At 43.1% G+C, this 27,975-nt stretch overlaps 1 protein-coding gene across 1 annotated transcript in view; it reads right to left on the bottom strand.

The window, feature by feature from the left end:
* Positions 1–27,975, bottom strand: part of TMEM132D (transmembrane protein 132D) — a 525,295-nt gene that overhangs the window by 223,429 nt on the left and 273,891 nt on the right. The window lies entirely within an intron of this gene.

Raw genomic sequence — 27,975 nt, 5'->3', positions numbered from 1 at the left:
CTTCAAGGTACCCTGATGCAGGAGCTGAACCCAGAACCTGGGCATCACGACCTGAGCCAAAGGCAGATGATGCTCAACCAGAGAGCCTCCCAAGTGCCCCATGTTTTACAATTTTTGAGAATATAAAAAAGGAAGCAGCATTCCAGAGTGCTGACTCTAAGCCAGCCATCCCTCACAAGGTGAGGGCATTGATACACTCTTACCATCCAAACTGCTCCTTTCATCTCTAATTCTCTAGGCAATGTAAACATCCTCTGAACTTGCAGTTTTGTCCATTCCTGCATCCTAATGAGTATTTTAAATGATGGAAATGGCTCTGAAACATACCAGAGTATAGATTTACTAGGACATTTAGGGGACAATAGCCTTGCATCCTGGTTGCTCCCAGTGTTCTGAAAGCAAACAGGTTGTTCATTCACCTCCCATCCACCAAGTGACTGAGTAACTGATCTCTGACTGTCTGGTTGTTTTTAAAAAGAACAAGACAGAAATTTTCCTCTTCCTTTAAACCTTTAAATATGCAGTCAGAATTAGCTGGAAACTCCATCAAATCTCCCATGTACTGACAAGACAGTAAAAAGACAAGAATTAACTGCTAAAAATGTCTCTCCATCTTATCTTCAGGCTTAATAATTTAGAGCATGAATTGTTTGCTCAGAAGGCAAACAATATCCTCTGCTGCATATTTTATGACGGCGTATTCCAGAGAGGAGCCGGCCAGCCGCTGAACCGTTGGTGCATACTTAACAGGCTTTCCAGAGAGAAGAAGCTCTGTTAGGGGAGCAGCTGGGATCAACCCTGACATTCCAACCAGAGGCTCTGCAGAGTAAGTTTTAGAACCTCTTAATTAATTTCCACTGGAGGCAGGCCCCTCTGTGATGTACACAGTTCCTAGGCTGTTCTGCAAGTTCCTACGTCTGATGTTCTCTTTACAAACTGGCCAATTAGGACCAACACATCTTTGTTAATTCTTTTTTTTTTTTTTTTTTTTTTTTTTTTTTTTTTTTAAATTTTTATTGATTTATGATAGTCACAGAGAGAGAGAGAGAGAGAGAGAGAGGCAGAGACACAGGCAGAGGGAGAAGCAGGCTCCATGCACCGGGAGCCCGACGTGGGATTCGATCCCGGGTCTCCAGGATCGCGCCCTGGGCCAAAGGCAGGCGCCAAACCGCTGCGCCAGCCAGGGATCCCGGGAGAAGTCTTCACATCTTCAAGATTAAAATGTGAAACTTTTCCTTCACATCTTTGTTAATTCACCGTGGCACAGACCTGTGTAACCAGCTGGTTTGCAGAATATGCACACGCCTAATCCCAGGTTACACCAGGGTATCTGACACCCTGAATGGAACTGAGAAAATGCTATTGCCCAATTACAGAAATAGCACCTGTTGCAAATATTCTCTGTAACAAGAACATAAAGTGATTGTTTCCCAGGTCTGGAGACACTGATACTAATTATACTCATACCAATATTAATGCCCATGTTAATTAACACTCAGGCTATTCTATATTCATACAAATATGAATGTGAATGCTTAGACTAATTCTAATGATATTCAATAAATAAAATCATAATTGCCAATACAGATTGAGCATTTACTGTATGTTCTATGCTATTTAAAATCTATACACATTTAATTCCTAAAACAACTCTTAAAGTGTCATTTCCATTAACAGATGAGAAATTGGAGCAGAGAGCAGCTAGGTTTCTTGTTTGAGCTCAAACATCTGATAATAAAAAATTTAAAAATAGAGGCACCTGGTGGTTCACTAGGTGAAGTGTCTGCCTTTGGCTCAAGTCATGATCCTGGGCTCCTGGGATTGAGTCTGCCATTGGGCTCCCTGCTTAGTGGGGAGTCTGCTTCTCCCTTTGCCTCTGCCTCTCCCTCCACTCATGCTCTCTCTCTCTCTCTCTCTCTCTCTCTAATAGATAAATAAAATATTTTCAAAAATTTAAAAATGAAAATTTCAAGATGGGCAGTTTGACGCCATAGTCCAGGATTATGGTATCTCTAGCATCGGGGGGAATTTAGACTGTACCTGTAATCACAGTGGCATGTCCTAGGACACACTCTGGGGACCCTTCTCATCTGTGAGCATGGAAACCTCACCTCCCATATGCAAACCTCGCCACAGGCAACCACAGTGCAGGAGGACTGGTGGGGGGAAGTGCATCGTGTGGGGCACTCATGTGGTCATGGATGGGTGTTCAAGCTTGTCCCGGACTTCCCTCATACCAATAAACTCTTCCCAAGTGCAATCCACACCTGGGGCTGGCAAACCTCACCCAAGGGCCAGATCAGGCCTCGCTCTGCCTTTGCACACGAAGTTTTTTTTTTTTTAAGATTTTTAAATTTAAGATTATTTATTTATTTATTCATGAGAGACACAGAGAGAGAGAGAGAGAGAGAGAGAGAGAGAGAGAGAGGCAGAGACACAGGCAGAGGGAGAAGCAGGCTCCATGCAGGGAGCCTGATGTGGGACTTGATCGCGGGACTCCAGGATCAGTCCCTGGGCTGAAGGCGGCACTAAACCGCTGAGCCACCCGGGCTGCCCTGCACAGGAAGTTCTATAACAACACAGCACACCCATTCATTTACAGATTATCTGGGTCTCTTTAGCTTTACAATGGCCAAGTTGAGTAGTTGTGTCAGAGACCAGGTGCCGCCAAAGCCAAACATATTTAGTCCCTGATCATGTTCTAGTCTACAATTACCCACCTGCATCTCCATACCCCTTCGTCCCATGGCATGCTGGAGTCCACGCCATTTAGCCAAAAACAAGTTTCTAACAATTCCAAAGTTTCTAGAAAGCTTGTGGATAAAAGGCACAGACAACTCAAACTGGCTTCAACCACAAAGATCATGCTGGTGTTTTATTGTAACGGAGAAGTTCAGGTATATGCTGGCTTTCAGTGTGGAAGGAGCCAGAGATTCCAGAGTCCTCTGGTCTCTTCGTGGCTGAGCCTTGAGTTAGGGCAATTCTCCAGAGGGAAATCCAGGTGTTCTCACTGGCAAGTAGGTACAAATGCTTGCAGGAAAGCAATGCAATACAAAGGACTCTCCTTAGTCCTCAGGCTTCTCCTAGCTGGTGGCTCTGTGGTCACCAAGCCTCCTGGCCTTCTCATGTGACCCTCTCTGGATTAACCTTTCTGGCTCAGGGCAGTGTACCTAGAGTAAACATACTGACTCAAGGGCCATGCTGTGTCTTTGTCCCAGCTTCACACTATCGGTGGGATGCTGGGCAAGTTACCTAAGCTCTCCAGGTCTTAGTTCATTTATTTGTAAAATGTCATTTTTAATATCACCTAGTATGAGACTGCAGGAATCTAAATTGTTCAATATGTGCTGCTACTCATACATACATATGCTCCATGTATATGTCTAGCACAGCATAGGTACAATATAGCTGTTAATTATCATATCTGTTGATTAATAAGATCATTAACCTTTCCATGGTTACTTTCTTCCCTTACCCTAAGAATATCATTCCCAAGTTTCTGTCATTAGCATGCTTCTTGGAATTTCACTGTTTTCCTTAAGTGAATTGACTTTTACTCACATAACAGTAATAACAATGACATCATCATCATCATCATCATCATCATCATCATCATCATCATATTAGTGCATAACATTATGTGCCTGCAAGTTCACCTGTTCTAAACTTTCCAAATATATTATGAAATATAAGTTCTTGGGCCTCCTACCATGGATACCACATCAGAAACCCTGAGTGGGGCTCAGTCCTCGAAGTAACAAGCTCCCCAACCTTACCTCCATGTGAATCTGACTGATGCTCCTAAAGACCATCATGATGTGACATCACCATTTGAGAACCTCCAGACCATACCAAAAGTGACCAAGTCAGGTGTTCACAGACCAGACAGGTAATCTGAGTGGATAGACTAGACCAGTGATAAAAATAAAGAGCTAAATCAATGATAAAAGACTCACAATTCCACCTCCAATGTTGAGAGGGACATCAGCAAGAAAGACTATTGCCATCTGGAGGATGATTCCCACATGAAACAGGCAGCCTCGGCTAGTGTCCTGTCTACACAACAGTTGCCAAAATAGGCCCTCTGTGGACAGATGTTTATTTTTCTTTCCTTTTTTAAAAGCTTTTATTTATTTATTTGAGAGAGAGAGAGAGCACAAGCAGGGGGAGTGGCAGGCAGAGGGAGAGGGAGACTCTCCACTGAGCAGGGAGCTGGATGGGGGACTTGATCCCAGGACCCTGAGATCATGACCTCAGCGAAAGGTGGATGCCCAACAGACTGAGCCACCCATGCACTTCTGTTGTTCATTTTTCAAGGGTGAAAGCTCTTGATTTTTCAAACAAGGCATATAATTAATTTTACTTTAAAAATGGTTCAAAACACATCCTGTAGGACAATTGAAATGGGATCTGTGGGACAGATCCCGTCCATTGCTGCAAGTTTCTGACCTCTGATCCACTCTGTGGACTCGTCTTTGTTTTTGTCCCGTGTGAGTGAATGCAGAGGCACAGAACAGATGTCCACCGAATACATGAGTGAATGCATGAGAAAATCCACACTGGTACCATCCAGCTCTTTGTGGGAAATGTCCATGGTCCCTGGTGCGTCGACTTGCTTAATCGATCCAAATTTAAGTGCAGTGACTTCTTGGAGATTTTTCTCATTTCTCTCCAGGAGGGGCACAGCTGAGAGCATGGAAGGAAGGGGCTTGCTGCAGACTCTTCACCCTCTTCAGTTTGGAGGGCACCAGGCCAGACTGCAGTCTTCATGTGTGCTTTCTGATGGGAGCAAAGTTCACCTAACAGTCTTGCACTGCTTCTTAGAAACTTGAAACTTTCACCTACTCGAAGAAACTTTTTTCAAAAGCCCATACTGCAAAATCTTGAGTGGCTTCCCGTTCACGAAGACAAATGGACCCCAGCTAGCACAAACACTTCAGCAAGCAATCATGCCACACCAAAGCGGTTTTCCTCTTGCTGGTAACATACATCACTCAGAAATGCCCGTCACGACACACAGTGACAGGTGTACAACAGCAAAGCGAAGCAAGGTTCTCCAACTACTGCAGGGGAGCTCTTCCCTGGGAAACATAAATACCGCCCCAGAACTCAATCTCGGATCTGTCAGGCTTCCCAGATGAGACATCCACCTCGCGACCACAGAGCAATATTTGTCCTGACAGAAGCGTCATTTAAAATTAATATTGAAATAAGCAGCGATGTGTTCCATCATCCCCACTTCCTCTTTAACAAGGCAGAATTACAAATTGAATTAAACGACTTCAATCCCAAAGTGTTCCTGTGGCATTGCACATTTTTCATCGGCACGCGAAGAATGCTAAGCCATTGATCACACTGTGCAACCGGAATGATGAAGGGTAGAAAACTGGCCTCTGAGCTGAGGGTTGTAACTAACTGTCAATTACAGTGTCTGCCCAGACACACAGAGAGATTTTATTCTTTCTGGTGTGTGTGATTGCTGCTTGTCTCGATACGTTTTTGTAAGAACTGAGGATATACCTTGAACATGAACAGAGTCTATTACGGTTGCCTGCCTAGGCTGAAATACTACCTTCAAACTCAAGTGCTGGATGCCGTTGGTCAATAAAATTATTGAGATCAGTTAACTTAGCATTGACAATAAGTGTTTTCCCCACTCATCCCTACTAAAGAAACAGCTGGATCTCTCAGGGCCTGCATTATTTCTTGGAAACTACTGTGCAAGTTCCCTGTGCTAGCCACAATAAAGGACTCCCAAATATCGGCCAGCCATGGAGCTGGGGGGCTGACAAGAGGTATCCTCAGGGAAGGATCTGAGAAGCAGAGTGGTGCAGAGTTGGGATAACATTCCAAGTGTGGTGGCTCTGATGTGCCAAACTATGCATACGAGATGCCCCTAGACGGATTTTCAACGACGTGCCACATCCCACTGGCATGGAAACACAATGACATTGAGAAGACCGCATCTTGTATGGCTCCACTTACATCAAATGTCCAGAAAAGGCAAAGCTATAGACAGAGAGGAGGCATGTGGTTACCTGGGGCTCGGGTGAGAATGGGGACAGGCTGCAGAGGCTTGCAGGGGGTCTTCCTGGGGTGACAGATGTGTCTTAGAACCACACTGTGGTGACAGACACACAACTCTGCAAATATGCAGGCAGTCACTGAATTGTACATACATCACACAGGTAAACTGTGTGATGCCAATTATATAACCTTCAGCTCTTAAACAGTAATAACACAGGGGCTCTGTTGTTTATCTACCATGCCTCTATCCAAACACTCCTCCAAGGACAGGAGTGCGCCAAACGAACCAGGGATTTCCACCACCAAGGGGAGTGGAGGTTCATATAAAAACTAACTTTTATTTCAGGAAAATTAGAAGTATCACTGTTTCCCCATTAGACTGGCATAGACTGAGTTATGTCTGGCAATATTAATAAGAACAAGAACGAGGAAAATGGTATTCTGGTGGAAAGCTGGTGAGGTGGTGCATCACTCAGGCCACTCTTGAGGGGAGTTTGGCAGCATTTGGTAAAGCAGGAAATAACTAGCATCCAGGAATGCTCTAGAATATACCTTAGAGGAGTTTGTTCATGTACTTGCTGAGATCTACAAAGTGATGCTCCCTGTAGAAATGTTTATCCAAGCAAACAAGATAAGACAAAAATGTCCAAATAGACAAATGAGAGATCTATGTCTAGATATCATTTATATATATATATATATTTTATGATATATATGAAAGACCTATATTATCATATTTTATATATGTATGTATCTGATTGGTCTATTTGGCATAAATACATATATATATACATATATGTATATGTGTGTATATATATATATATATATATATGCTGATGTTTGAGTATGAATACACCTCAAAAACAAATTCAGTGAAACTAAGAAAAATGACAACATGCTATATTTAATTATTATTTGTCTATGTGAAATTAAAATAAACACCCATTTATGTGAAGTTAATAGGTGCACACCAATCCAGGGACAGCAGCGCACTACAGAGTGGTGGGCAAGGGACTGGGCAGGGGTCTGTTCTGGCAGACACAGTTAATTGTCTCCCTCTTCATTTCCTTTCTTCCCACTCTTTCAATCACAGAAACCCCTGATTTGTAAATTGGAGTATGGCCTGCTATATTCACGTCAAACCACGCGGTTAAGGGTGGACATTTGACTACATTCTACCCAGCGGAAGATGAGAGGAATCATCTCTGCCTTTCGAGGTCACATCTGTAAGTGGGGTTTAATTGTTGGCAGCCACCTGCTCTTCACCTTCCAGGCTAACTGGATGGAGCAAGTGGTGGTGGCTGGCCCAACTATGTCTACATGGACAAGGGCACTGCTCTAGGAAGCGAGATGCAGGGACCTGAGTTCTCCGGCGACCACATCGGAAGGACCTGTCTTCCTTACCCAGGCTGCTTACCAGCTCAGGCTTCCATAGAAGACATAAATCTCTTGTTCACACATTGCTAAGGATTCCTTCTTAAAGCACGCAAGCTCGACACTCTACACTCTACATACTTCCTGTCTGAATATTTTTATTTCTTAACAAATCCAAGAACAAATATGATAACATGATATTTTAATTTTTATGGAGGTGAGCTATGTCTATACATAGGTATTTCTGGCTGTGTTATTTTTGTGTTTTCCTGAAACTTTCAAGTTTATCCAAAGGAACATAAGCCACATTGCTTGTACACCTGAAACGGTGATTGAGGGCTTGCCCACACTGAGGATATCTCCCACAAACACATTTGGTCTGCAGCAGAATCCAGTTAACATCTGCTCTCTTTTCCCAAGCCCTGAGTGGACGAACAAGCCAGCTCTCAGCCTGATGGGAATATCAATGGTGCTCCCTGAGTTTTGGTTCTGAGGTGGGAGTGGAGACCATATTCCGCATTCAGCAGCTCACCTGTCACGTTACATCTCGGTATAGAAAATGCAATGGGTGCTTATTAACCTCTTCAGATAGCCTTTTATAAATTCCTCTTTGCCTCATGAGCTTGCTGGAAAGTCTTGCTTGTCTGGGAGATGAAGTTTGCCATGCCCATCACTCACCAAGTGTGTGGCTGTCACTTGGGGTCAGAGACTAGATTTAATTGTGATGGTGATGAACAGGGGTGCTCATCCTTAATCATGTTATGCATTTAACCTTTCCAACTCACACCATAAAAATTAATGAAATATATCCCTGGAAGGTGATCAGACTGGTATTCATCAAAAACTTGATTTAATGCTTTTTCCTTTGGGTCCAGATGAGTTCCTGAAGTCTATCCTAGGACCAGGGATGAGCAGGGGACAGAGACTGGGGTTGACAGATTCTGGAAAACTAAGGCAATAAGGTTTTCATCTCCCATCCTTGGTGTCTGGGGGCATGTCTGACATACTCAGAGGTCCTTATTGGTTAGTTGAAAGCTTTTCACACATAATTTTATTAGCCTCTCTCTGTGGACACTTTTCTTTCCAAATACCACCTGGAACAGAAGCAAGGCTGGATATTGGCAGCTGGTCCATAAGATTGGCCTCTGCTGGTGAATCTTGGGTCCAACTGGCACCTCTGCTGAGCTCTGCTTGAGTCTGTCCCATCTCAGGCTGTGAAACCACTGGCTTCCAAGAAAGCCATGGCTAACCTACAGACACGGAGATAGCAGCCCACCACCAGGGTCTCATACTTGGGGCTAGCACTTCGGATGCTATGTGGGGAAGCACAGCACTGGAGACGCAGGTGTGTGGTCCCCAGAAGTCACGGGAGATGAGAAGGGAAGGATGGGGAGAAGTCTGCATGGGGAGAGTCCAGTGGGGGACAAGGCCAAGTGCAGGGGTGGGTGGGGAGGAACACAGAGGCCACAACTCCAAGATGACTGTCCAGAGGCAGATGCATTAATGAAGAGCGTACTTTTATTGTTGTGACCTTGTGACCCCAGCCCTGGGACACCTGTACCCGCCAATGGTGACACGGTCCAGTGCAGACACCCTGGGAAACTCTTTCTCTGGCACCTCCGAGATCCCATAAGTGAACTTCACCATCCAACTGATGCAACACTGATGTCATGAAATTACGACAACGGAAAGGAAGTGGTATAACTGTCACCTTCCTGGGTAAAAATCCTTGGGGAAAATATGTTATCTTTATGCCAAGTGAAAGATATAATATTTTTAAAGTAACTATCAGCTGCTCCACTGGAGTGGGAAAGCTACCAATATCTTCATGGAAAAACCGTGAGTCATATCATGTTGGTCATTTAGGAAATATTCAATGAAGAAAAAAAAATCGCACAATTTTTCCAGATCTGACTTCACAAACGTGAAAAAAAGTCGGGCACATGCCTTTAAATCCACTGATGGACTTTCCCCATTAATGCACCTGGGGTGAGGCTCCTTCCCCTACTTTTGCGACCCCCAGAATTTTCTCTGGACCCTGATGCAATTTTGGTCTTCTAGCACCGAGACTGATCATGACGAGGCTGAGTGATTCTAGCCGTGTTGGCTCATGTGATCCTGTCCCTGCTCAGCCACCACAATCTATTTGTGAGGAGACATGATGGGGCTGGGGCTTCTGCATTCACTGAGGGGACAGCTCTAGGGTCACCCAGGGTTCCAGGGTTGCTATAAAATGCAGTTTCCACACCCTGACTCATGTAATCCTCAGGCTAACCACATGAGGAAGGGAGGCTAGTCTTCACTTTAAAAATGAGTAAAAATGAGCAAGCACAGAAAGATCGAGTGAGTCCTCCTGGGTCACACAGCTGAGGAGCTGGGAATGGAGCTTCCTCGTGCTCTGTATGCAGTAGTGACCCTTGCGCCGTTTATCTGATCATGCTTAAGGACATGAGCAGATCTGGCTAGGTCAGGCTGTGGGGTGACCACGGCCTCCTCTCCTGATCTGTCCACTGGCTCTGTGACAGCGACTGTCCCTCCAAGTCACAGCACAACTGGAGGACACAGATGGAAGGGAATGAGCTCACAGTGAAGCCTGGCCACCAGGGCTGCATTTCCATCTGCTTCCACAGCCCACTGTCTCCCAAAGGCAGGAAGCAATGTCCTGGTCTCTTGTGGGACGTGGGCTACGGGGCTGGTCAGGTTCCCAGGTACACATTCACTATCTAGTTCAGAATGTTGACTGCTATCCAGCTAGAGAACCTCATAGAGGGAGAGCCTGGAAACTCTTAAGGAGTTTGGATGCCGGAGTGTTAACAGCTTCTCCCACAAGCATGCCCTGAGGCTTCTATAACAGAGATCAAACTCACGTGTGCCTAGAATCCTACAGCTGTTTTAGGATGTGTGGCTCCAGCTCAATGATTCCCCCCAGTGTCCCTCTGAGAACAGAAGGGAGGGGTGACCACCTGTTGCACAGATCTGTGGGCTTCCTTACGTGGTACTTAACCACAAATGTTAAGTCTTGTGCCATCAGTGCACCTCTACCCCCTGGTTCAAGGATGGGACATGCCAGATCCACTTCTCTTGTCAGCTGATGGAGTGGAGATTTTCTTCCCCACTGGCCGCGATGCCAGAGGAAGAGCAGGGAGTCTGGAGGGACAGATGCCTTGTGGCACCAGTGGAGGAGCCCATCCAAGCCTGAAAAGGAAAGTCTAAAGATTGTGCCAGTGGCATTTCTTGCAGCACCCAGGGTCAGCCCTACCTCTTTCTGAATGCCCACTCATGTGAACCAATGAATTCTGTATTTTACTGGACTGGGTTGCACTTTCAGCCATGAACTGTCAAAGAAGATTCATTGATAGAATCATTTATCGGGACTGCATTGGCCCTTTAAAATCCCAAACTCAGGGCTAAGTAGAAATTCTTAGAGGACCTCGTCATACACAAAGGATAGCATTCACCTAGAAGGTCCTTCCACCCTCTCATCACCTGAAGGATCAAGGTCCCACAGCTTGAGCACCCCTGCTTGCTGTGGTAGGAGTGCTCAGTGGGGTCAGAACTTTTGTCTAGATTACTGACAGGCAGCATGAGGCTCTAGAGAATGATCTTCAAGATGCCTGCCCCAGGAGAATCTGGACACACGCTCCAGCATACACACACCCCTCCCTCAAGGGGGACGGCAGGGCGAGCACTAAATTCATGAACATGTGTTAGCCATGGCTACAAGCATTCCTGTGGAGTGAACGATCACAAACAGAAAAGTGCATTAATGCAATTGAAATAGTCTGATTGGCAAAAAGTCAGCTTACGCTTAACTCCTGAGGAACACGTGTTGTGGGAAGAGCAGTGCGCTTGGAATGGGGGAAAATATCAGGCAGCAGCAACGACCCTACCCAATAAACTAATGTTCGCTAATGTGTCCACTTCCCACTCACTGAGCATCTGCTGTGTGCTGGGGGAGGCTGTGGTGGCCACAGAGACAGAGGACGAGGAGAGAGGTGAGGTCTCTGCTGCAGGCACTCTGTCGACTGCCATGGGTTAGGAAAAGTCTTTAAAACTCTAAACTCATGGCAATGGTACATCTTATGGAGAGGATGGCATGTCATGAGGGCAGCAATGAGAAAGGTCAGTGAGGAAAGGCTCTCTGCAGAGGTCACATTCCAGCAAAGACCAGGAGGAGGTGAGAGAGACAGTCAGGGGGTGTCAAAGAGCAGCATGTTCCAGGTCGGGGCAAGGGCTCGAGCAAAGACCCTGAGGTTGGCATGTGCTGAGCATGTTTCAGGGAGCAAGTGTCCTCTTGGGTAGAAAGGAATGAGCAAAGGGGAGGCAATGGGTCAGAGAGAAAATGGGACAGAAAGTGCAAGCCTACTGCTGGGGATTTACCCCAAAGATACAGATGCAATGAAACGCCGGGACACCTGTACCTGATGTTTCTAGCAGCAATGGCCACAATAGCCAAACTGTGGAAGGAGCCTCGGTGTCCATCGAAAGATGAATGGATGAAGAAGATGTGGCCTATGTATACAATGGAATATTACTCAGCTATTAGAAACGACAAATACCCACCATTTGCTTCGATGTGGATGGACCTGTAGGGTATGATGCTGAGTGAAATAAGTCAGTCGGAGAAGGACAAACATTATATGGTCTCATTCATTTGGGGAATATAAAAAATAGTGAAAGGGAAAAAGGGGAAAGGAGAAGAAATGAGTGGGAAATATCAGGAAGGGAGACAGAACATGAGAGACTCCTAACTCTGGGAAACGAACTAGGGGTGGTGGAAGGGGAGGAGGGCGGAGGGTGGGGGTGAGTGGGTGACGGGCACTGAGGGGGGCACTTGATGGGATGAGCACTGGGTGTTATTCTATATGTTGACAAATTGAACACCAATAAAAAATAAATTTATAAACAAAAAAAAAGTGCAAGCCTTCTGTCATCCACAGAAACATAGGAATTTCACTCTAGTGACATATGAGTCACCGGCTGTTCCTTCGCAGAGGAGCGACCCTCCCTGATGTCCATGTTCAAAACAGCATGTGCATTTTAGGGGTCCCTGGGTGGCCCAGCTGGTTAGGGCATGAGTTCGAGCCCTGAGGTGGGCTCTGTGCTAGGAATGGAGCCCAATTATTTTATTATATATATATATATATATATATATATATATATATATATATATATACTACCTTATGTGTCTATATATATATATATGCAACACAATCACTTTAAAAAGTATAAAAATTGATGTAATATGAGAATAAAAGTACAACAATCTAACTGCAGGACCATAGTGAGCACGTGAATGAAATGGGAGCAAGACTTCTCAAAGTAGATATTTTCATATCATTTTGATACTCACAAAATTTTCTCAAGTGTGTATTTGTTACTGAGAAAACCATCATTATGAGACTCTTCCCGGCCACTGTGTGAAGGGGAGGCTGCAGGACTGGGGCAGGACCCGGGAGAAGCATGAATAGGCGCGTGCAGGCACGATCCAGGTGGGGCCTGGCGGGGGATCCCAGCACCACATCCTCCAGACTGCCCTGTCTCCTGGGGAAGACGCACCCCTCCCCATCACTGTCGCAGGCAAGGGCAGTATCTAGATGACTTCCCTTGAATCTTAAAAAAGGCAAATAAACAAGATTTTATGAAAGATACCAGATATTTTTCTTCAGTAATTTTTTTCTTCTGAAGAAGAAATCTCAATCATGTGCTCTTCCTTTTTTAGATAATAATAGTGTGCTAGAAAAATTAATTAAAATGTCCAAGCCTTCATAAAACCCAATTTACAAATCCACTGAGAAACCTCATAAAAATAGAAATATCCTTCTTCACAAATGTACATGCATTTTCACGATGTTTTTATAAAAATGAAATGTCATACATGTTAAAGACTTAGTCACATAGTTTTGAGAAATTCAACTTCACAACATATACTTTTGTTTAACAATGCCTTTAACTGAGTAATGGAGTAGAAACAACATTTTAAAGCTTCAGTGCATATTTTGCATATGTGTACATGTATGCACATATGTGTATATGCACATGGGTGTGCATATATGTACATGCATGTTCATTGCACACACAGTGCATAACAGGCACTCACATCATCAGTAATGAGATGTCAGAGATCCGGTTGCCTCCTGCACCTCATAAGCTGTGTGTTGCACACTTAGACTCTAGTGTGAATGGCAGCCCTACACCTCTTGACCCAGAATCATGCATGATACGTCCTACACTCACAGTACCGCTGGTTCCTGGTTATGGACACAGAATGTATGAGATCTGTTTCCAGCTTCTAAATTATCCTTTTTGTCTGGTTTCTCTGTGCCCTCCAACACAGCCAGCATATTAATGAGAGATTAATTTTCTTTCAACAATGGTCCCTATTAGATCAGGCGAAGGTCTCCTTGATCAAAGAAAAATTGCTACAGGAAAAGACAACTTGAAAAGAATCTTCTTCTTCTTTTTTTTTTCTTTTTTGAAAAGAGTCTTCTTAAACCAGGGTCCAACACTTCAAAATCAACAATGAAATAAATGTCTAAAGGTTTAGGGCATGAGGTAGGAAGCTAAAATTATTATAATAAGTTTGGTTCTTGCCACTTCAGCAAAATTTCGGTTGTATTGCAATGATGGGGGAAGAAGGCAAACCAATTTTTTCTCTAACGAATACAATGTATACAGAGGTTAATAACATTAATTTGCTAAATGCAAACCTTTAAAATGTAGCACCCTCTCTTTGCTCTATCTCCATCCATAGTAATTATGGAATCCTTAAAAATTGCAAGGAACTCTTGCTTCTCTTAGTATTTGAGAAGCTCAGAGAAAAAGGCATAAGGTTGAGCTTTCAGTTTATTATTTATTTACTTAGTAGAGGCAAGTATAGAAATGCCTGAGCAACCGTGGTGGGTTGAATTGAAACGCCACCATGCGTGCATGCTGTATTACAAGCTGCCTGAGTGTGTGCCCCTGGATTGTAAAGATACATGCCACTGACCCACCTTTCCTGGCAACCCAACCCAACCTGCATTCTACTCACCCTGGGATGCTTCCTTCATGACATATGGCCCTTCCTACCGTGGCTCCTCTGTGTTTTCCCCTCTGTCTCCTCATAGAAGGGAGGAGATTTTGCCTTTCTTGGTTGTTGTCAGCAGACAGCACCTGACTCCTGACTCAGTTAGCCTTCCATCCAGGCTCACAGAATATTCCTGTGCCAACACCATGTAGTTACAAGTGTGCAGGGCTATAATGTATATGTAGGATGCATCTTCCTTTGTTATTTCTTATATGTAAGGATTTGGATGATTTTTAAGCATTTGTTCTTCTATGGGAATTAGACATTTATTTTATTTTTCTGAATACCCTGTTAATAAGGAGCATGAAGATTGTATTTATAGATTAATTTCTGGCACTTCCATCACTTTTTAATATTAGCTTTTTTATGATTTATGAATATTGAATGCCATGATGGTTACTTCAGTCATGTTTCTTATCCCTTAGGAAAGTTTGGGATTTTCTTCACGCTGTTCCCAAACAGTTGCTCTGGAGGTGACTCTTGGGAACTTTACATTTTTACACGAGCCACTTTAGTAGCACTGAGAGGTATTCGGAAGAAAAATAGTAAGTCAGGGGCTCTGAAATTCTTTGGGTCATGAATCTCTCAGAGAATATGATGATGCTTATGCACTCCCTGTACATATGACTGTGTATCTGTGTGTACACATGTATACACATATGTGCACCTGTTGTGCCATGTCAGAGCTTCATGGATTCCATGCCCATTCAAGGGCCAAGAGTTAGGTAAACCTTGTAATGACAAGGTTTTTTTTTTTTTTTTTTTTTCAATACTGAACCACCCAGGCACTCCTGTAATTAATTGTATTTTATTTTATTTTATATTTTTAGAATTTATTTATTCATGAGAGTCACAGGAAGAGGCAGAGACATAGGCAGAGGGAGAAGCAGGCTCCCTGTCTCCCTACAGGGAGCCCTATGCAGGACTCGATCCCAGGACCTCAGGATCATGACCTGAGCCAGGCAGACACTCAACTGCTGAGCCATCCAGGTGCCCCAATTAATGATTTTTTAAATGGAGAAACTGCTACACATTTGGAGAGAAATCCTCCTTTATTCAAAGTGATCATTATATAGCTATGTCTATATTCCAACTTGCTTATGTCTCCCTCAGGAAAAAGGAAATAGAGGAAATTAAGGAAGAAAGTCTCTCTCTCTCTCTCTCTCTCTCTCTCTCACACACACACACACACACACACACACACACACACACACACGAAAGAGGACAAGCCAACCTAGTATGAAAATATAAATATTTCATTGGATCCTCCTGGAGAAAATGTAAAGTCTGTGTCTTTAATCATTCCTGTTCCAGCAATAAAAAACTCCATGTGAGAGAAATTTTCAACCTGTGCATGCTGAGAAACTGGTGTATAAATTGCTTGTATGAATTACGAATACCACTTCCTACAATTTGGGGAGCTAATCGTCATGAGCATGAGGAGACTCTCCTATGTTGTTCTAACCTCCATAAAATAAACAGAAGCATGTCTTTACATATGGTGTGTGAAAACCCTGAGTACCTATAAATAGTATACTCACATATTTGAATACTGTGTTAGTGCATCCTTGTATGTTACAGAACTCAGACCGTGGAGCTTATAAAATAGTACATATAAAATAGCAAACATTTTCCCTTAGTTTGAGATGCACACAGAACCAAACTGAAGTGTCTGAATGGCCCAGGAAGTTGAGTTTGTTTATAAAGGCACAGATTAAAAATGAGAGGGCTGTGAAATCTGTTCATGCTGGTGATGCTGGTGGAGGCTCATGTGCTCCTGGAATACTTTTTTTTTTCATTTCTATTTTAAAATACTTTGATCATGAACATCCAAATAATAAAAGTCATAATCAGAAAAAGCAGGGAAGTCAATCCATTTGGAGAGAAAAAGGCAGATGACCACAACAAGACACAAATTCATCTGAATGGGCTGGATTAATCCTAGAGAAAAGATTTCTGTATAATTAGGTCCCACCCCACATTCTATGACTACGGCCAGATACAACAACATAATTTCTGTTTTTCCTGGATCTAGGCTTCATTTAAGAGGCTACCTACCAGCCCTGCAGCAAATTCACAGGCTGAGTATGCTGTGCTTCCAGTTGTGGTGCGCTCCTGAAGAGTTCCAGGATGATCATCCTGGGAGTGATGGACAGCTGTCAAGGGTAACCAGTGCCCAAACCTAAGTCTAGTCTGAATGCAATCACCTGCAGGAAGGACTAATGATCCCACAGCTGCTCTTGAAATGCTCTTTCATGTACTCAGGTGCATCACTGGAAATCCTGACTCGTAATAAATATGTTGATGAATGAATTAGGATAAAGGGGAAGCAGCATTTTCCAAGAGCTGACTGTTCCCTTAGAGGGACTGCATGTCCGCTGGTCTTCTGGCCACTGGCTCGGAGAGCAGTGCATCCTTGTCTTCTGATAGGGACACTGGGATGTGCAGTCTATGCCTCACGCCACGTGGAAGATGACTTTCACATTGTCTCAAGGAGGCTAATTCTCCAATTTACTCTCCACAGAACTGGATAGATAAGCCCTCAGGGATGTACATGACCTCATCAAATACTCGACAATTATGGAAACATCTTTAAAAATCACACAATATATACAACAATATATTGATTCAGAAATATTTTTCCACGCTCATATTTCATGATGATTTCCACACAGCTGTCTTCATCACAGACGTCCTTCCCTAATCTCAGTTTTTCAAAGCATGGGATTGTCACTCCCACGTACTCTCACTCATGGAGGACACACGCAGCCCCTTGGAATGCTGACACCCTAGAGTTTTACTTCAAATTTCGAAAGCCCATTCATGTAATATTTAGATAGTTGATTTTCTCATTTATTCTGTGGGTTGTATATTCATAAGCCTTAAAAAGATAACCCTGCATCATATTGCTTTTCAGACGGAAACGTACAGAACTTGTTTGCAACCAGGAGGTCATTTCCTTTGGAATAATGAGTAGGTGTGTGTTAAATTTCCTCTCTTCCCACCCTTGTTTCCTCAAAATCAGTTCTGATGTAACCTCTGTAAACATCTATAACTAGCATTGACTGAGTGAGGATAAGCTGACTGTCTTCCTCGACCCGTTATTAGCAAGTAAGAGGGCTTCCATTGTGTGTCCCTCTCAGTGAATTCTGGCGCTGAGTCCGCTGAGCAAGGATCCTTTTGAAAATCCTTGTTTTTGCAAGCATGCAGGGCCACAGCATTTTCTGCATGAGCAATTACACTCAGCATGATGTAATCCTTGACTTTCCCCTAAAGGCTGTTTCAAAAGTTATATGCTTTTTTTGGTGGTTATTTGTCATTTTGGTAAGTGTTCAAAATCAAATGTCACAATGTAGGAAACTTCATAAGAATGTCACGATAAGAATTCACCCTCTTTTCTGAAGGATAATTTTTGGGGGAAGAATTTATCTTATGTTTGTTCATGCAAATGTCAGAGACATGAATTTACCCCAGACTTTTAACTCCCAAATGTATGCTTTTCCTATCACACCGTGAGAGAATTCACAAATTCTACTTTCTCTCCGTGACTCAGGCCATCCTTCCTGGAATTCCAGTAACTTCGTTACTCATCCCCCTAGAGACTGACATACCCCCACCCCCGCAATTGCCTATCACACAAAGAGCAAATGCCTCAGTGTGGTAGCAAAAGCCTCTCTAAGGAAGTCAGACAGTGTATCAACAGCCAAGATTTCTGCCTGACGAAGACCATTCTCTAATGGAGATTTCTGAATTTTAGTCTTGCTAGAAAAGTCACATTCAGGTTTTAAGTGCTTCATGAGAACTTATGCTCTATATTTTATAGAAATACAGCCTTGCCTACCTGGTCCCTTCCAGGCACTACAGTGCAATAGAACTCTCTCTCTCTCTCTCTCTCTCTTCCCCATCATGGACCATTTGACATTGGTACCATCCAATGTGGCAGCCATTTGCCACATGTGGCTATTGAGCACTTGAAATGTGGCTTGTGTGGCCAAGGGAGTGAACCTATCACTCACTGTAATTAGAATTTCAGTAGCCACAGGTGGCCAGTGGTGTTCATACTAGACTATACAGAATGGAAGTGTCCTCCCATGCAACACTTATGAGAAGCGCAAATAGGAAGGCTGTGTGGATTTAAAATATCTGGTTTAGGCAGATCCTGCCTTCCAACTCTTGAGACCCTGTATGTCTTTTTCTCATATCTACAATCTTGCAAAAAGTAGTCCTATACATCTTTCCATATATTTGGCGGTATACGCCTGAGAGAGATCTCTCAACATGGAATTACTGGTCAAAGAGTAAATTACATAGAACTGTTGGGATTCCAACACATTCTCTTCCATAAGGTCATGCCATTTTTCACTTCCCAGAAACCTAAGAGAGAGCTCACAGCCATGCCCATAGAGGATGCTGTCGAACCTCTAATTTTTTATTAAACATTTGGGTAAGACATGGGATCTCAGAATACTTTAAATTTGTATTTCTCTTTTTATGAGCAAGCTTGAGCATATTTTCATATGGGTAAGATCTATTCACTTTTATTTTTTGCAACTGTTTATTTCTCTAAATGTTTTTCTATAGGGCCATTGATCTTTTTCCTTCTCTGGCTTTAAAAACTCACAGGGATGTGTTTGGGTCTGCTTTATAACTTGCAAATATTTGTACACTTTCTTTTTTTCCCCCTTCTGATGTTTTTTCCTCTATGCATAGTTTATGTCATCCTGTTTATCTACATTTTTCTTTCTGAATTTTGAGTCCCAAAAGAATCTTCCTCAGTATCAGACTATAGAGAAATTCACCCATATTGTCTACTAGCACTTGTATTTACTGTTTCATAGTGTTTTGCTTTTGCATTAAAATCCTTGCTTTGCTTGGTATCTATCATGGTATGATATGTGAATAATGGTAGCTCCAATTATATTATTTTCATATGGCTTGCCCAGCTATTCCAACACCTCTTCTTTAAAAAGTCCATCTCTGTTCCCCTGATTCATGGTGCTACCTTCCTCTTCTACTAAATTTCAGTATGTTAGTGAGTTTCTAGAATTTTCTACTGTGTTCTACTGATTTATGTCACTATTGACATACCCATAATGCTTGTACCAATACCGTGATCCTGCTTTAATTATAGACTCTCTGTAATACATGTTAAGATCTGGTAGTATAGGGCAGCCCGGGTGGCTCAGCGGTTTAGCACCGCCTTCAGCCCGCGGCATGATCCTGGAGACCTGGGATCGGGTCCCATGTCGGGCTCCCTGTGTGGAGCCTGCTTCTCCCTCTGCCTGTGTCTCTGCCTCTCTCTTTGTGTCTCTCATGAATAAATAAGTAAAATCTTAAAAAAAAAAAAAAGATCTGGTAGTATATTGCCACCTTGTTCCTTCTGTTCAGAACATTCTTGAATCTTGTTTATTCTTCTTTTTTTTTTTAAATTTTTTTTTTTAATTTTTATTTATTTATGATAGTCACAGAGAGAGAGAGAGAGAGGCAGAGACACAGGCAGAGGGAGAAGCAGGCTCCATGCACCGGGAGCCTGACGTGGGATTCGATCCCGGGTCTCCAGGATCGCGCCCTGGGCCAAAGGCAGGCGCTAAACCACTGCGCCACCCAGGGATCCCTTGTTTATTCTTCTAAATGAACTTTTAAAGCAACTTCTCTGGGTCCAGAAAAAAATTTTGGTGATTTCACTGGAAATGCATTGAATTTATATATTACCTGAAGGAAAATGTACATCTTCAAGATATAAAGATTTCCTATTCAAGGACATGGTATGTCTTGCCATTTCGAGTGTGCACAGACGGAATTTTCTGGAAACATAATTCTATCATCTGCAAAGGGAGATGGTTTCCCTTCTGCCTCTCTGATTCCCATGCCTGGAATTGTTCTTGATTATCTAACTGTTGGACAGATGCTACCACACGATGTTAAATGATTGGGAAGAGAGTGGGCATCTTTATCTTGTCCTTGACTTGAGCAAATCCATAACTTTAATTCATTGTTTTCAGCACTATTTCTGCTAGACTTGGTATTTATGAGTCCTAAATTCTTTGAGGTGCTGAGGGGACACTGGGTCTGCTGCTCTTCATGTGCTGCACAGTGGTCAGCAGCCTTCCTCCTTCCACAGGGACCCTGGCATCTCCCCTCCTCCCATGTCTTCATGCCCAGACTCCTCAATGTTGTGTGTCACTCCCTTTTCTGTTCCTTGCTATATTTGATATGGCTCCTTGTGGCATGGGTGCCCATATGTGCACATGATCATCCTCCCTAACCTAGAATTGCCAAGTGGGAAGCTAAGACATAGCACCATCTTAAATGTCTCTTGTGTTCATTTGTCTTGAAAGTTAGTCTCTTGATAACCTCCACCCATCCCATGTATGTATCTATGTATCTATCATCTGCCTATATATATCTCCATCCATCCAATCTATCATCTACCTATATTTATCTATATCTATCTATCCATCCATCCATTCTATCATCTGCCTATATCTATCTACATCTATCCATCCATCCTATCACCTGCTTATATCTATCTACATCCATTCATCCACCCATCCAATCTAAAAATCTATTTAATCTATATCCTTCTGTTTATATCTCTCATTAAAATTTACAAAAAAAAACATTCATTGCTTTTGCAGAGTCTAAATTCCCACTTGAAAAAACAAACAAGCAGACATACCAATAAACGCAAACAACCAGGTCTGGGTTCTCTCCCCAAAGCATGAACAGCTTGAACATCGACTTCTTCATTCAGGAGCCCTCTATGGAACATACTGTTAGTTGCGTACCCCAAAGCAACTTGTTTTACAAGGTAAAACAAAATTTACCTTGTTTGGATTGGCAATGAACCTTAACAAACACAAACTCTCCCCTTGTGTTCAGGGTGGCTGGGGCACAGTTTTCCTAATAGTTTAGTAAAAATAAGTCTTCCCTGCTCTGTGAACACCTTACTCTTCTGCTCTATGTGGTGCCTCTTCCCACTTGTTCTTTCTTCAGAGAAGGACTAATGGGGAGGACCTATCTGAAAACTACAAGGAAGAAAGACACACTTTGGGAGATCCAGAGCCAATCCTGGGCATGGATGCACCCATCCTGGACAGTCTTCATCTGAACTAATATTTTTTTGAAAAAAATACAATCCTCTCTCAGGTATAATTACAGTGGCCCAGTTTCTGCCACATGGATTCAAATAATATCTAACCAATACACTGTGCTGGATATTTAATATTATTAGTTTGAGTTCAAACATTTCTCTAGAAAGTAAGCTATCCCATTTCCCACAGTTTGGGCAAAAACTCATTTGGGAGGAAGGAGGGATTTTTGCACCTTAGAAAAATAGAGGACGTGGGATCCCTGGGTGGCGCAGCGGTTTGGCGCCTGCCTTTGGCTCAGGGCGCGATCCTGGAGACCCGGGATCGAATCCCACATCGGGCTCCCGGTGCATGGAGCCTGCTTCTCCCTCTGCCTATGTCTCTGCCTCTCTCTCTCTCTCTCTGTGACTATCATGAATAAATAAATAAAATCTTTAAAAAAAAAAGAAAAAAAAAAAAAAAAAAAAAAAAAAAAAAAAAAGAAAAATAGAGGACATCTTAGAAAAAATTAGATAAATTGCCCTTTTGGCAAGCATGCTTCTAATTACTTTGGACTTTTGAGGACGGTAATACATTTCTCCAAGGTTTGGGGTTCCATGAACATTGACTGCATGCTAAGTACTTTGCTAAGTGTAAAATGCATTTGAAACTCTTACCTTGACCTTGGAGAGGTCACACCCTATCTATTCCTATCTAATCAAACAATATGGTAAACACTCTAACCAAGGTTATGGACAGTCAGCTATTGAAATGCAGAGAAAGGAGTCTATGAGTTAAGTATTAGAAACACCTTTGCTAGCATGAGTTAATAATGTTCAAAACTTAATCGGTGCTCATAAAATATTTTCTGGGTAGAATTAAAGTAGTTGACCACATCTCCAGCCAGAACACAATCATGCATACTTAGAATACAATGGTCTTCTAACACTTTATCCTGAAGTATCAAAATCAAGTCACTGGAATGGAACTTGTTTGCCTGGCTAACTCCTCAGGCTGAACCTGAGAGCCCTCCTGATGCTGAATTGCTCAGTAAAAGCCAGGATGCCTCCTTCTTCCCTCTCCCGACATCATATACTTTGTCTGCTTAGCACTTATTACAATTTGAAGTTATGTATTTGTTTTGTGCTCATCTTTAACATCCATTCATCTAACTATATGGAAACCCTCGGGAGGGAACGGGATACATCTCTTGGTGCATTATTTCCCCTGAGCGCTTACCACATGGTATATGCTCAATAACCACACATTAGATAAATGAATGAGCTTCAGTGCTGCTCTGATCATTTTTCTTTTTTTTTATTAAGATTTTATTTATTTATTCATGACAGACACACACACACACACAGAGAGAGAGAGAGAGAGAGGGAGGGAGAGGCAGAGACATAGGCAGAGGGAGAAACAGGCTCCGTGCAGGGAGCCCGACATGGGACTCGATCCCGGGTCTCCAGGATCACACCCCGGCTGAAGGCGGCGCTAAACTGCTGGGCCACCGGGGCTGCCCTGTGATCATTCTTCTAACTTCATTCAGAAGTCACTTTTTCCTATGCAAACCAAAGGTCTAGCTTGACATTGTGACCATTTTTTGTAGTAAAATACCAAGGCAGAAAGGAAGTTCTATCCTTGAAATTTGAAAAATATCTTCCACGGCAAACACAAATGAGTTAACAGAGACAGCTAATATTTCCTGCCAGAGACTAGATTTACTTCCCAAATAGTGCCCCTGGCCCATAACTGTAACTTGCGATGTACACTGACCTCATGTCAAAGTGTAAATGCTGTTCACACCCAGTCGGGCTCACCTCCGGACCTCATCCCCATGTTAGCATCTAGCGGGTGCCACAGGAGCCACCTCTTCTGTAAGGACTGTCCATCTAGTTCTCCAGCAAAGTCATGAAGGACATGTGGGTGCACAGAAAGAAGGAGGTACCTGTCACTACAGACCTCTCATGTTGGTAAATATGGTGACAGGGCTGAGACCCTGAGGTCAGCACTGAGATGGATGAGACCCTCACTCCCCTTTGGGAAATTCAGACGTCTGCTCTTCTTTGCTAGGTGCTGGCCATGTTCGGTTTAGCGGTGGGTTCTTTGGGGCCTAAGGATGTTAATATTGCCTCTTCTATCCTGGGTTGAAGACCATCCTTCAAACATTCATATGTACTGGGAGCCTCAGCATGTGCCCATGTGTGGAAGTAGGATCTTTACAGTTGCAGTCATACTGCATTAGGGTAGGCCCCGAATCCAGCAGCTGGTGTCCTCACATGAAGGCCACATAAAGACACAAGGGCACAGACACACAGGGAGAGGCCATGTGACCACAGGGGCAGAGACCAGAGCAATGCAGCCCCAGCCAAGGGCCCCAGGGATTCCTGGCAACAAGACAGGCTGGGAGGGAGGGAGGGGCCCCAGTGCCTTCACAGGGACCTCTGTTTACACCTTGGTTCCAGACTTCCAGCCACAAAACTGAGAGCATGAATTCTCGCTGTTTCCACCCAGTGGGTAGTATTCTGTTATGGCAAATTAGGAGCAGAAAATTGGTGAACCAACTTCTTTGGGGAGGCAATCCTTTTCCTGTTTCACCCCCAGGTTTAGGTGGGACCAATGCCATGCCCATGATTTCAGGGTTAGCCACAGGAACCAGGCCTGGTCAATCAGTATTGACTGGGATCGGGTCAGGAATAAGGGTGTGACTCAGTGTTGGCCAATGAGACAGGGTGAATCCCAGAGATCCCATGCTTCCTGGAAAAGTCTTTCCCCCTGGATGTCCTGGGATGAACATGTAAGTGCAGGCACAACTGCAAGTACTTTGCTACCATGAGGGAGCCAGGTGCTGGTAGGGAACACTGTGCTGCGTGAGGATGAAGAATTCTTCAGAGAGAGAGGCTCTGCTTCTGCTAACATCAGTTAATGTAATTATTAAAGCTTTGCCTAAAACTGGAACTGCCACTTTACCTTTTCAGTTGTACGAATATTACCTTTTATAGGCAATCCACCTCGATTCTACTTTCTGCTACTTTCAACCAAGCGAATTCTAGATACACTTTTGTTTGAATAAGGCTACATTATACTATGTTTTCTTCATTGTATCCTCGGTTAAACCCTACCCCACAGGAATGTAAAATGCCAAGTCGAGGGGATCCCTGGGTGGCTCAGCGGTTTAGTGCCTGCCTTCACCCCAGGGCATGATCCTGGAGTCCCGGGATCTAGTTCCACATCAGGCTCCCTGAATAGGGCCCGCTTCTCCCTCTGCTTGTGTCTTTGCCTCCCTCTCTCTCTCTCTCTCTCTCTGTCTCTCATGAATAAATAAATAAATAAAATCTTAAAAAAAAAGCCAAGTCGATGGCCTTTTGTTTCAGAGGTGGCAAGTTATCTTTAGAGATTTTATAGAGCTGTGTTTATTAATTTAATAAATGTAAACTAATTTATGTAAAAGTTATTTGTGGCTAATTTATTTCCTCGGTGGTGGGGAGGGGGATGGTTAATTTTTGTTTTGTCCAGTTTAAGTATACCTCACCCTTCGACCAAGATGAATCAAAGGTATTGAAATTGTTGTAAACATAAATTTAGGACAAGCTGGGTGCTTTAGTTTCCTCTAGGGCGGCCACTGTTACAGCTTGGTGGTGATTTCTGAAGAAGTATGTTAAGGAGGATTCAGAGTCCATGACAGCTCAGGGGAGGATGAACTGGGGAGTAGGGAAGGATTGGGGCCAGCTGCATGGAAGGAGGTCAGAGGTGGGGATCAGACAAGGAGATGTTTTCTCTGGGGGAAATGGCCAGGAGGAAGCATGCCATAGTGAGTTAATGATGCCTGTTACAGTGCTGTACCAATATAGTCCCTGGCTAGAAGAAACATATGGCCATGGTGCTGTACATATTTTTCTTTGACTACCTCAAATATGATTCTGAAGCTCATTTAAAGTGATTACACATTCTGGGGGGGATTATCTGAGCTACTGCCATTTGCAAGAATAATTATCAGTCATCTCTGCAAGTACACTGCCTCTGGCAGGCTCTATGCTACTTTCTACCTACGCACTGTCCAGTTCCAAACCATCTCTACCACCGCGTGGCTTCCAGGGCATGACACCATCACAGACCTGTCAAATAAATGAAGAAGACAGCAGAAGGAAGCTTTGAGTCACCAGGGCAGACACAACGACCAGAAAGAGAGCCATTTCTTCTGCTGGGATGGTGATGTGCTCGCGTCGGATCCCAAGTCCTGCAGGATGTCAGGAAGGTGAATAATCACCCCTGCTGCCAAGGATCTGTCAACTCAACCACTACCTGGCAATGCAGAGGGGGATGGCGCCCCCAGGAGACACCTTCATCCTCTGCCCACTCCGACATCTGCCTCCAGCTGAACTAGCAGAGTAGCTGCCCCCTGCACCGCTTTTAGCACTGTATTCAAGAATAAACTCAATACCTTCTTGATCCTGACATGTGATAGCCAGAGTAAACTGGTCCACTGGCGAGACATTTCAGGGATGTTTTCATGCCTCAATAGTTAATCATTGTGTATGGTGTCTGATGCAGGATTTTGGGCCTATACCTATGAAGAAAACCCTCAGCTATTCCTGCATCTAATAGTTGAAGGCATTTGCATATCTATTTGAAAAATCGAGAAATGGTACTAAATTTTATGAAACATTTTATTCAAATATTTATGGACACCAATGGAGATGATCATAAATTTCTTCATTTAATCTGTTAATCAATTCCATTAATCCATTAATTAATTAGTGCTCATCTAGAGGGGACTCTGTCACCCAGGGCATGTTCGGCAATTTCTGGAGAGATTTTTGACTGTCGTATCTGATGGGTGCTAGTGGGTGGAGACCAGAGAGGCTCCCACACACCCTAGGGTGCAGAGGACAGCCCTCCCCGACCCCTCGACAAATGAAGGCTCGTCTACTCCAAAACACTGACAGCGCTGATGGATTCCCTAACACTGACCCTCTTGTACTCATGTTGAGCTCCAGATAACCTACAAGAGAAGCTCTACTTGGCCATATGGCCATATTGTTAACTCACTGCTTGATTCAACAATATTTTATGTAGGATTTTCACACTTATGTTTATATGCGATTCAACATACATTATTCTTCCATTTTGAGCAACTGCCAAATGTTGCCATCCGGGTAAAGCTAGGCTTATACAATATTTGAGAATCTTGCCTATTTTTTAAATCTATTTTTTAATGAACATGCAGTAAAATCCCCTTATATGGTGTGCTTTCCTAAATTTCGACAAAGGCAGAGAGTCATGTGACCATCACAACAATAAGATACAGAATAATTCCATCACTGGCTCCCATTCAGAAATAAATCCTTGTCCTGCCTCTTTGTGGTCAAATCCTCCCTCCATTATCTTGTTTTTTCCACTATATTTTTAATTATAAAGTTAGCTCATGGTCATTACAATCAATCCATTCAGCAATGCTTTAAAAAATGCTTCTCTACTTTTCTGTCATCCTCCTTGCTACTGGCACTAATGTCAATATTTAGGAGAACATTTATATATTTGAGCATTGGGAAATGCCTGATGTGAGAGGCAAACATGAACCTTCCTACAATTTAATGGGTTTTTTGTTTGTTTGTTTTTGGTAAAAGTCAGTATAAACAAAAATCAGAGAGGGATGCATTGCTGCATGATCAGTGTGGCAGATCTCGCCATCCCAGGATGAGAGCAACTATAAGTGGATAAGATAAAGATAAACAATGAGATGTGAGAAAATTAGCAAAGGGTAGAGACAAGCAAGTCACAGATGAGGAGATGCCAGCAGCCAGTAAACACCTGGAAAACGCTCTTGTTCATTAGTAGTCATGTAAATGCAAAATAAAACCACAAAGACCACATTCTTCCCTCATCAGATTTAGCAAGACATGGGCTAGCAGCCAGGTCTCAGAAGGCTGTTGGTAAGTAGCAGCTTTTACAAATGTCGTCACATCGATTGGTTCAACTTCCTGAAAATTACTCTGGCCATGTCTATCATGATAAAAAAAATCCATGTCTTCCTTGACCCACAGATCTCACCTGGGACTCTCCCTACAAAAATAAAATCATTAGAGTGAATGAACATGTGCAGAATTATTCAAACAGAAAAATATCGGGAAGAGACCATCAATAGGTAAATAGTTGAATCAATAGTAAATAGTTGAATAAATTATGGTAAAACTCTTCTATGGATTATTACACAGGTGTGTGAAAAAGAAAGAATTCAGTCTATATGTATTAATCTGGAAGAACAGTCAGGACGTATTTTTAAGTAAAAAAAGGTAAGTTACTCCCAGTTAAAATAAAAAATATGCACAGGCATACATTCATCTAGACAGCTGGGGCTGACATTTCAAGTCTGAAGTGATATAATTTGATAATTTCTCTTCTTTCTTCTTCCTCTCCTACAAGTAAACATGAGGC

The sequence above is a fragment of the Canis lupus genome, chromosome 26 (genome assembly GCF_011100685.1).
Source record: "Canis lupus familiaris isolate Mischka breed German Shepherd chromosome 26, alternate assembly UU_Cfam_GSD_1.0, whole genome shotgun sequence".
Classification (NCBI taxonomy): domain Eukaryota; kingdom Metazoa; phylum Chordata; class Mammalia; order Carnivora; family Canidae; genus Canis; species Canis lupus.
This window is presented reverse-complemented; position numbering and strand designations above follow the sequence as displayed.